The 10,417-nt window shown below is 43.3% G+C and overlaps 1 pseudogene across 1 annotated transcript; it reads right to left on the bottom strand.

The window, feature by feature from the left end:
• Positions 1–7,613: 7,613 nt before the first annotated feature.
• Positions 7,614–9,086, bottom strand: LOC105888124 (annotated as a pseudogene). Its single transcript, XR_002775812.1, has one exon. The product of XR_002775812.1 is annotated as a tubulin beta-7 chain pseudogene (transcript).
• Positions 9,087–10,417: the final 1,331 nt, after the last annotated feature.

The following is a 10,417-nucleotide window of genomic DNA, read 5'->3' as shown; positions in this document are numbered from 1 at the left end:
CCCATTCCAGACTTCCTGGGTGTCCCAATGTCCTCCCTGAGGCTTTTTTCAGCCAGCGTACAGTAGAACAGAAGCAGAGCCACCAGAGCTCTTTAGCAGCAGGTGAGACAAATGGACAAAGTGCCCCAAGGGGACAAGTGGCAGTGTTCACACACCTTTGCAGGATGACTCCCACACCCCTTCCTGGTGGTGCATCTGATTAGACAGTTCCTGTGGCTGTACTCCTTTTAACCTGAGTGACAGTTGTGAAGGTCATGTGGCTGAGCCTGACCTGGATTCAGCCATCGCAGGAAGCTGTCTCTGCCATGGATATTTGAATTTTAGAAGTTGTTCAGCACCTGGGGTCAGACACCTGTGTCTCCCCACAGCTCCTACTGAGCATGGGGACATAGGTGGGAGCAGAAAATTCTATGCTTAGCTTCCATATATAGTGACACCCCCCCCCCCATTTAGAATAAGAAGGTGTCCAGGACAGGCCAGACTGAAACAGGACAGTCTGATGTCCTCAAAAGTCAGGGCTTGTCATAGGCTATGAGGCCACTCATGAGTCTGTCACCCTTAAATCTACCACATCTGGCACTCTAGTGACACATTGGAATACTACTACCCTATCCTGGGCTCAAGAACTCTTCCAGACCATCTCCTACCTGTAAGACAAGTTCATTAAAATTGCCAGGTGTACATTATATTTTGGAAGGAAATTGACTATAGGTAAGTCTTTGGGGGTGTCCCTAGAGAATTTGGAATGCAAAAGGTATGCTATCTCCGAGGCAACTGAATTCCTACTCTCACTGATATGTAAGAAAAACAATAACAGGTTATGTAAATTTAGACTAAATGTGGAAACTATTAATTCTCTTAACAGATTGGGCTAAAACTCCCAATGTACTTACTTTCTTCAACCATTTTATTCAAATATGCGCATTCTATACAATACACCCATTTTAAATTTAAAAACCAAACAATTCATAGTTTTTCGTGTATTCACACTTTCATGTCATCATCACCACAGTTTTCACCACTGCAGAGAAACAAATCCCTGTATCCGTTACACATCCATTCCCCTAGCCTCCCCTCCCCTTTTCTCTCCTCCAGCACCCTGCCCTACACAATCAGTAATCTACTTTATCTCTCTACAAACATCCCTATATTGGACTTTTATGTGAATGGAATCAGGTCATATGGGGTATTGGGAACTGGCTCTTATTAGCATAGCTTTTTGAAAAGAGACTCATGCTGTGACATGTCTTAGCACTTCATGTGGATTTATGGTGGAATTATATTCCATTGTGTGGATATTACACATTTTGTTTATCCATGCCTTAGATGATGGATTATTTGGTTTCTACCTTTTGGCTACCATGAACGACATTTCTATAAACATTTATGTTCAAGGATTAAAATCTCTCCACCAGGCCCCACCCCCAGATGAAAGCCAGCACCCAGCATCAGTCACAGCTTCTTTCTAAAATATACAGATGGGTATGAGCCAAAACAACCAACAGAAGACCACCTTATAGAGGGCTTGCTCACAAATGCCAAGGAATTATGTAAACTGCTGTCTCAACAATGCAACACAGAGCAAGAAGCAACAGTTCAAAGTGCATGCTGGCCACTTGGCAGCAAAGCAGGTCAGCAGCCCAGAACAAGGGAAGACAGACCCATGGCATGGTGACCAATGTCAAGACGTGCTTGAATGTGCCAATCGTTATGGTCCCCTGAAAAGGTAGGGCTCTCTTGTTGACACAGATGATGATGTGGTACACAGATGGTGATGTGATACACACACACTGCCAACTCCAAATGTCAGTGGCCAGGCAGAGAAGGATGAGCTGGCATGGGATACCGAGGAGTGACTATGGAGTGAAGAGGAAAACCAGGAGGGTAAAATAAATGGCTTGTTTCCTGAAGTGGGGAGTGGTTGACAGCACTGAGTATTGTTGGGAGATCAGGTGGGGGTAAAAAATGGCCAAGTGAGTTGACATTATGGAGGTAATTGGTGACCTTAGCAAGAGTTGTTTCGGTAGAATAATGAGAGCAAGGACAGTTTGGAGTAGTAAGAAAAGAAACAGAGGGATGAAGTAGCAGGGACAGTAAACGTTAAGACCTCTTTAAAAACCTGGCTCTGGAATAAGGGAGAGAGATGGAGGAGTCGATCTAGGGAGACTGTAGTGTGAAGCAACAATTTTAAAAGGAGAGAGACTCAAGCATTATTCATTCAACAAATATTTATCAAACCCCAACCTTGCACTACATCCTGTCTGAGGTATTGGGAATGCAACAGAGGATTCTGAAAGTCCTTGTTCCCACAGAACCTACATTCTTTTTAAAAAATTTAATTTTTAGTTTCATAGAGACGTAAGAGTTGTACGTATTTATGAGGTACACATGATATTTTGATACAAGCATATACTGTGTAACGATGGCTTCTGGGTAATTGGGATCTCCATCACCTCAAACATTTATCTTTTTTTGTGTTAAGAACATTCCAAGTCCTCTCTTCTAGTTATTTTGAAATATTCAACAAGTTATTGTTGAGTCACTCTATTGTGTTACTGAACACTAGATTTTATTCCATCGATCTAACGATATTCTGTACTCATCAACCAACTGCTCTGCATTATCCCCCCTCACTACCTGTTCCAGCCTCTGGTAACCATCACTTACCTCCACGAGATCAATATTTTTTGGCTCCCACCTATGAGTGAGAACATACGATGTTTGTCTTTCTGTGCCTGGATTATATCACTTAACATTATGTCCTCCAGCCATAGAACCTGCCTTCTAGTGGGGCGGTGAGGGAACAGAAAATGAACAAATGTACCAACATGTTATATAATTTGCCTGGTGGTGATCGTGTGTGGAGACAAAGCTGATAGAAACTTTCTAAAGAAGCACTACTATTTGATGTAGTGGGTGATCAAGAGAGACCTCTGTGGTAGATGGTTGTCAGATTTAGCAAATCAAGATACGGAACACCCAGCTGAATGTGAATTTCAGATAAACAAGAAATACTTTTTTAAATATAAGTATATCCCATACTAAAACAAGCCTACTCTGGTGAAATGGCATTGTGATGTTTGACGTTAGCAGGAATATAAAGGAGAGAAGGGAGGTTGGTTGTGTTCAGGAGCGGAATAAAACTGCTAAGAAGTCATAAAAGTGATGAGATCCCAAGTTTCCCAGTCCAGGTGGGGGGGTTTCTCTTAGATGGTAGAAGGAAGAGGGGACGCTTGCCGATGGACAATGGTCTGTAAGAATGGTAGGGGGAAGGGGAAGGGGAAGGGTTCCTGGAATCTATCACTGATATTTCTCTGTGACTAGGTTGCAGTGACAGGGGCTAAAGAGAGAGATGTGTGGCAAGGGGCGAGCTGGAGGTTGTAGAGAATGGAGGTATAAAAAGAGGAACAGCATGCCTTGTCCCGACTGAGAGCTCTAAGGTCAGTAACTAAGTTGATCATTACCATTACCAAGTGCCCGGGAGGTGGGGAGGAGAAACGCTCCATCTACTCCCCCACCTGACTCCATCCCACCTCCACCTGTGGCTTCTATAATTCCAGAGGTTGCTGTGAACTTATTCCCAGCATCTTTGTCTCAGGGGGTGAGTGAGCAGCAGCTTCTGCAGAGAATTGGGCCCATTAAGCATTTAAGCTATTAATACTTTAGTTGGAAAGATTGTTACCACTGTAAAAGCTGCTTCAATAGGCCTTCTTTGGAATGGAGATGAATCTGAAGATAACATCAAGACAACCATTTATGGAGCATCTGATTTTGACATAAGCTCGGTCTATACAGCTTGAAGTAAAGTGCAGATCTGGCAGTTAACCTGACGATCTGAACACAGCTGACAGCCAGGATGGACAGATAACACGTTGACTCTTTGGGTTTCTGGCCCTCGACTCAGTTGTGTTTAAGTTTCCCCCTTTTACATGCTCCTTCAGTGTGCATCTTTTCTTGCTTTAGTCACACACACTGCATTTAGGACAGAGGCAAATAATTTTAAACAAGTTAAAACATATTTTATTCATTAACACTTTACATTTCATAATCATATCGTTGCATACTTAACAGGCACAATAATTGCTTTGCATTATTTCATTTATATGCAGAACATTTTCATGACATGTGCCTTCATGTTTCATAAACACAAGGCTAAATGCAGAACTCCTCTCCAGAGGGAGAGCAATGTGAGTCTAACCTTTCGTGTGAAGATTAGCTCGGGGGGCCTTTACCGCAGTGCTCTTAGCCATGCAAAATCACCAGCTCAGCAAGCCAGCAGCAGCATTTAGCGACATTTCCCTTGCATGTGTGAACACTTGAGTGCGAAGAGATCAGCGTTCAACAGAACAACAGAGACCAAAGTCAACAGGAGAGGCATGAATGTCCACCGATTGTGAAAACGTTTATTTTTGGGGGGCCAGAGGAGAGTTCACTGCGAAGAACTCCACTCTTCCCTTCTCCCAGGGTGAGGGCAGCGCTGTGAACTCTCAGAGCACATTTTTAGCACTGTCGTTGGAGTTGTTTAAATAGAAGAGACCATCTGTGAAAAACCTTTGTTCAGTGACCTAGAACTACAGAAGAGGGAAGTGACAAGGACAGGCACATTTGATATTCAATTGTTTGGTATTTGGCCTTGTTGGCTTCTGGGGGTCCTGCCTTCTGTCACCTTTCCCTGGATGCACTTTTACCTGATACAGAACTCAGTTTCCATCTATTGTCTGTTAGCACCTCTTACACATGCAGCTTTGGCCAGAAGCAAGGAAGGCTTTTGGAGTTTGTGGATGGGAAATGGGAGCAGAGGGAGTTTTCTCTGGGCCACATGTTAGGAAATGTTTTCTCACGTGCAGGAGAGAATGCCCAGTTCTGAGCCAGCCAAAATCACTCTAGTTGATCAAAATCCTACAAGGAATCACTTCCTGGCTGGGGCTGGGATCCAAGCATCTTTCACAGAATCAGAGACTTCACATGTAAAAGAGATCGAATCGTTACCTTATCCAGTGCTCCTGAGTTGCTGCCCTGGGCACATGGATAGGTCACAACTGGTTATCAGCAGAGTGATAAAGGTTTTGCACATCGGGAGGATTAAAAGTTATCCCTATATTAATGTCATCTTCTCTCACTTTGCATTCTGATGTGATCTCTTGACTGGGAGGCAAAGTGAATGAGCCAGGGATGGCAGCAAGAGCCACTTCCTAGAGCCTGTGTATGTCTGTGACCATAGGCTGGGCTATGACCATCCACCATGTTTGATATGGAGGAATAAAGGTTGAGAAACACAATCACCACCAACAGATAGCCACCTCATGTCCCAGGCTGGCTGACAGCAGACTAGGCTCTGCTGCAGCACTGGTGACACTCCTGTCATTTGGGGGCACGTCCCCAGAGATCAAACAGGAAGCCTATGATTTTGAACTTTTACAGAGTAGCTGGGTGTAGTAGAAACTGCCTACCCTCTGTCTTTCAGCCCTTGCGCAAGAAAAAGGACTGCATTCCTTTTGAGGGAAAATGCCAACCTTATATCCCACCCCATCTTTAGGAGAAGTTCACATTAGCTGTCACCACTTTCCCTAAGTCACTGGAATAAGCAAAATTCTGTTGTGTGCCACCTCTTATGTCCACACAGAGTGGAAATTGTCCAATTAATCGATATTAATTTGTGCATATGAAGAACTTGGAAAATTAAGACCAAGGCCCATATATTCCCCTTACAAGCAAGGCTTATTGAACATAAATACATAGGTGAGAACAGTAAGTTCATAGACAGCATATCAGTGATAGAAAATGCAGTGTCCGTTTTCTTAGTAAAAATGACAATTTCTGTCCCCCAAGAAAAGACTTGCTGATGCTCCATTTCTAGTTTGGGGTAATTTAAAATAAAATAAAACAAATATAACACAGACACGTATTCAAAACAAGAAAACCCCCCAAACTCATCTTTATTCTTTATATCAGATGACGTATATACTCTTATTTTCCATATACTTCATAGTTTTTAATCTTCAATTTGTTTATACTTACAAGACTATGATGTGAGCTTATAAAAATTTATTTTAGAATAAAAGTTCGATAAATAGAAGCTGCCCCTTTGCATAAAAATGGATTTTCCTCCCAGGGAGAACCCATTAGGTTGTTGCATTGTGCACTCAATTACCAAAGATTCTTTCTAAGCCCTTTCAGTAAATCAGATTTTCAAATGACGGGGATGACTGTGCTTTGCAGGCAGCGTTTTACTGGTCTTTTTGCCCAGCTATGGAGTGTTTACACTTAGAGCTTAGACGCTAAAACCAGTTTAGTGATGTCATATATATTTGGTCGATAATCAAACTAATGTGCTATATTTAACCCAGGAGTTATGGTTTATAAAACACTTTCTCATGTATTATTGTCTTTGGATCTTACAAAAGACCTCCAGAAAAGGAATTACTAAACAAATTTGGCAACATCCATGCAGGGGAGTACTTTGCAACCATCAAAACAGGATGGGGGTGAAGGGGAATAAAGCCCTGCTATTAAGGAAAAGAACTTGCTGAACAACCTGGATGACATGATTCATTTTTTTTTAAATAACAAATGTGAATTTTGCATATATATAAAAATATAAAATTTTGAATTTGTATGAGCCTAGAGATATATAAACCAAACTCTGAAAAGGTATTATTGGGCCAGAGCAGTGTTGGTCAACCTTTTTAACCTTACGGCACACTTGAACCTATATTTCTTTCTTTCTTTCTTTCTTTTTTTTTTCCAATTCCCATTTATTTTTGGCTCTTGGGGCAATGTCATCTTTTCAATATGAAAAAAAGCAGCAAGTTCAACACAAAATAGAAATCTGAAATATAGGATAGGACAAAACCGAACGTAAGGAGAAAAAAAGCAACAGCAAAAGAAAGAAATGAGATGTTGCAAAAAACAGAGGGTGTCCTGCCCCCTCTCTGGGGAATGAAATGACCTATTTGGTGGCAATACATACCTCCTAAGTCAGGGATGTTATGTTTTTGTGGGTAAGAAAAGGTGCGTACGGGGAAGGCATTTCTGGAAGTTTAGGGACCAAGGCTGGTCTCTCTCCCCTCCTGATCCCCTTCTCCTATCAGGGGAAAGGAAGGAACCCAATGTATCAGTGAAGTGTAAGAGGGGAGGATCCCATTTGGGGAAAAATAAATGCTCCCAAGGACAGAGCTTGGAGGGAGATTGAAAATGAAGATAATACTGTTAATACCTCCCTTGAAGCTGAGAGATGGAACCTGCAAATACCTGGAAGTTATCACTAAACATTCTAGTTTTACCGCTCCAAAACTATTTCTAGGTAGAAAAATCTCAACCCCTTCCTTGGAGTTACTTCTACTCTTACTTTCTACTCCCCCCCCACCCAAACTGCCTGGGCATAGGATGGTCATCTGCATTCAGCATTCAGTTGGTTCTAAAATAAATGGCATTTGGATGAGACCCCGCTTCTTAGGGAATTATTTTACAAACAGAAGGAAATATTAACTGGACAGATTGGAGGAACGGGCACCAGAAGGAAATACAGGGATACCTAGAACGCAGAAATCTAGGTTTCCCAAAGTGGAAGGAGAGAGGAGACATTCAACAAACAAGTATTTATTGAGTGCCTACATGTGCCAGGCACTGTTCTAGACCCCCCAAAAGGAAAAAAAAGATAAGAGGCAGCAAACATGAATTCTGAGGGAGAGGAAAGGGGTACTTGAGGAAGAAGGTTAAGGGGACTGAGAAGCTTGAGGTGACAGGGGCTGTGCCTTAGGCTTCCTCTTCAGCCTCTTCACCAAAATCCTCCTCCTCTTCCACTGGCATCCTGGTACTGCTGATACTCAGAGATGAGGTCGTTCATGTTGCTCTCAGCCTCGGTGAATTCCATCTCGTCCATGCCCTCGCCTGTATACCAGTGGAGGAACACCTTCTGCTGGAACATGGCAGTGAACTGCTCTGAGATGCGCTTGAAGAGCTCCTGGATAGCTGTGCTGTTGCCAATGAAGGTGACTGCCATTTTGAGGCCACGAGGTGGGATGTTACAGACAGCTGTCTTGACATTGTTGGGGATCCATTCGACGAAGTAGCTGCTATTCTTGTTCTGCACATTGAGCATCTGCTCATCTACCTCCTTCGTGGACATCCGTCCACGGAAGACAGCAGCCATGGTGAGGTATCGGCCATGGTGGGGGTCACAGGCAGCCATCATGTTTTTGGCATCAAAGACCTGCTGGGTGAGTTCTGGCACAGTGAGAGCTTGATACTGCTGGCTTCCATGGCTGGTGAGAGGGGCAAAGCCAGGCATGAAGAAGTGGAGACGTGGGAAGGGCACCATGTTGACTGCCAGCTTGCGAAGGTCAGCATTGAGCTGGCCAGGGAAACGGAGGCAGGTGGTGACACCACTCATGGTGGCTGAGACAAGGTGGTTCAGGTCCCCATAAGTTGGCGTGGTCAACTTTAGGGTATGGAAGCAGATGTTATAAAGGGCCTCATTGTCAATGCAGTAGGTCTCATCAGTGTTTTCTACCAACTGATGGACAGAAAGGGTGGCATTATAGGGCTCAACCACGGTATCAGACACTTTGGGTGAAGGCACCACCAAAGGTATTCATGATGCAGTCAGGATACTCTTCTCGGATCTTGCTAATAAGGAGAGTGCCCATTCCAGAACCTGTGCCCCCACCTAGAGAGTGGGTCGGCTAGAAGCCCTGCAGGCAGCCACAGATCTCTGCCTCCTTCCGTACCACATCCAGGACTGAATCAACCAGCCCAGCCCCTTCTGTATAGTGGCCCTTGGCCCAGTTGTTGCCTGCCCCAGACTGACCAAAAACAAAGTTGTCTGGTCCGAAGATTTGGCCAAAAGGACTTGAGTGAACAGAGTCCATGGTCCCAGGTTCTAGATCCACTAGGATAGCACGAGGAACGTATTTGCCACCTGTGGCTTCATTGTAGTACACAGAGATTCGGTCTAGCTGCAGATCGCTGTCCCCGTGGTAGGTACCAGTGGGGTCGATGCCATGTTCATCGCTGATCACCTCCTAAAACTTGGCACCGATTTGGTTGCCACACTGACTGGCCTGGATGTGCATGATTTCCCTCATAGTTAAAATTTATTGTTTTTGCTGGCCTCGAGGTGTTCACAGGGCAAATTTAAAAAAAAATTTTTTTTCCTCTCTCTGCTGGTCGCAGGCTAAAAGAATGGAACGTGCCCCAAAAGCTGGAGCAGTGAGGTCTGAACGTGCCAACAGGAAGGTTCCATTGAACCTATATTTCAACTTTCGTGGCATTCTTAAATTATGTTGATCCAAAAAAAGAGTAAAAAAAAAGAATATACTGGGTGGCACCTGTGACTCAAAAGGGTAGGGCACTGGTCCCATATGCTGGAGGTGGTGGGTTCAAACCCAGTCCCAGCCAAAAACAGCAAAAAAAATAAAAATAAAAATAAAAACTTCTTTTGAAAATAATTTAATTAATGCTCTTTAAATTTTTTCACAGCACACCTGAGATCCTTTCACAGCACAGGGTGCCGTGGCACACCAGTTGAAAAATCACTGGGCTATGTAGAATATAAATGTTTTGACACAAAAAAAAAAAAAAGAAGAAGAAAAGAAAAATCACTGGGTTAGAGAAAGTGCGTGGGCCACTTCTTTTTGTGTATACTTCAAAAAGTACAGTGGAATTATGGTTGACTTAACTATTTTGTGTTTTTCTTACAGTTTTTGAATGAAGCACTTTCAAAAGTTTTATCTTCATGTTGAGGAAGAAAAGGCAAGTCTCAGAGATTTTAAATGATGCTTTCAAAGTCATGCAGCTCATCCCTAGAAGCCAGGCCTCCCGATTCTCCAAGTGCGTCAGCCACCGTGTCCCCAGGACAGCACACTTGAACTGCAGACTAAGTTGGGCACAATCACAAGCTCCCAACCCTACCCTTCAGCAGCTATCACCTCAAGACTTCTTGGTTTATAGCAGCCGTGCTTAAGCCTTGTAAGCATATGAAAACATAAAATAAAAGTTGCTAAATGCTTATATTTTCTCTTTCTGGGAAGAAGGCAGCCCAGTTGACTGGATCTCCAGATGGAAACTCAGTTTGTGTTCCTGCCCTGGCCATGCGTGTTGGGTGAGCCACTGAACACTGTATCTCAGTTTCCTCACCTGTGAAAATATTGTGCTGACCTATTTTCTCAGGATAGCTGGGTGGGCTGGCTCATGATTTAAAACTGCTTTGAAAATACAAAGCTCCATTGAAATTGTTTGTCAAGAATTCCTCCTGGCTTATACCTTCCTTTTCGTGCCCCTCTCTGGAACGTAAGTCCTGTGGTCTTGATATTTTTCTATGTCTGATCTAAAAGTCTACAAAATTAAGCAGTAATTTTTACATGGGAAATGTTTCTCTAGTATTTGGTTCCAACAAGAATGAACTTGACAAGGGATT

The sequence above is a fragment of the Otolemur garnettii genome, unplaced genomic scaffold (genome assembly GCF_000181295.1).
Source record: "Otolemur garnettii isolate 467f Iridium unplaced genomic scaffold, OtoGar3 scaffold00005, whole genome shotgun sequence".
Lineage (NCBI taxonomy): Eukaryota > Metazoa > Chordata > Mammalia > Primates > Galagidae > Otolemur > Otolemur garnettii.
This window is presented reverse-complemented; position numbering and strand designations above follow the sequence as displayed.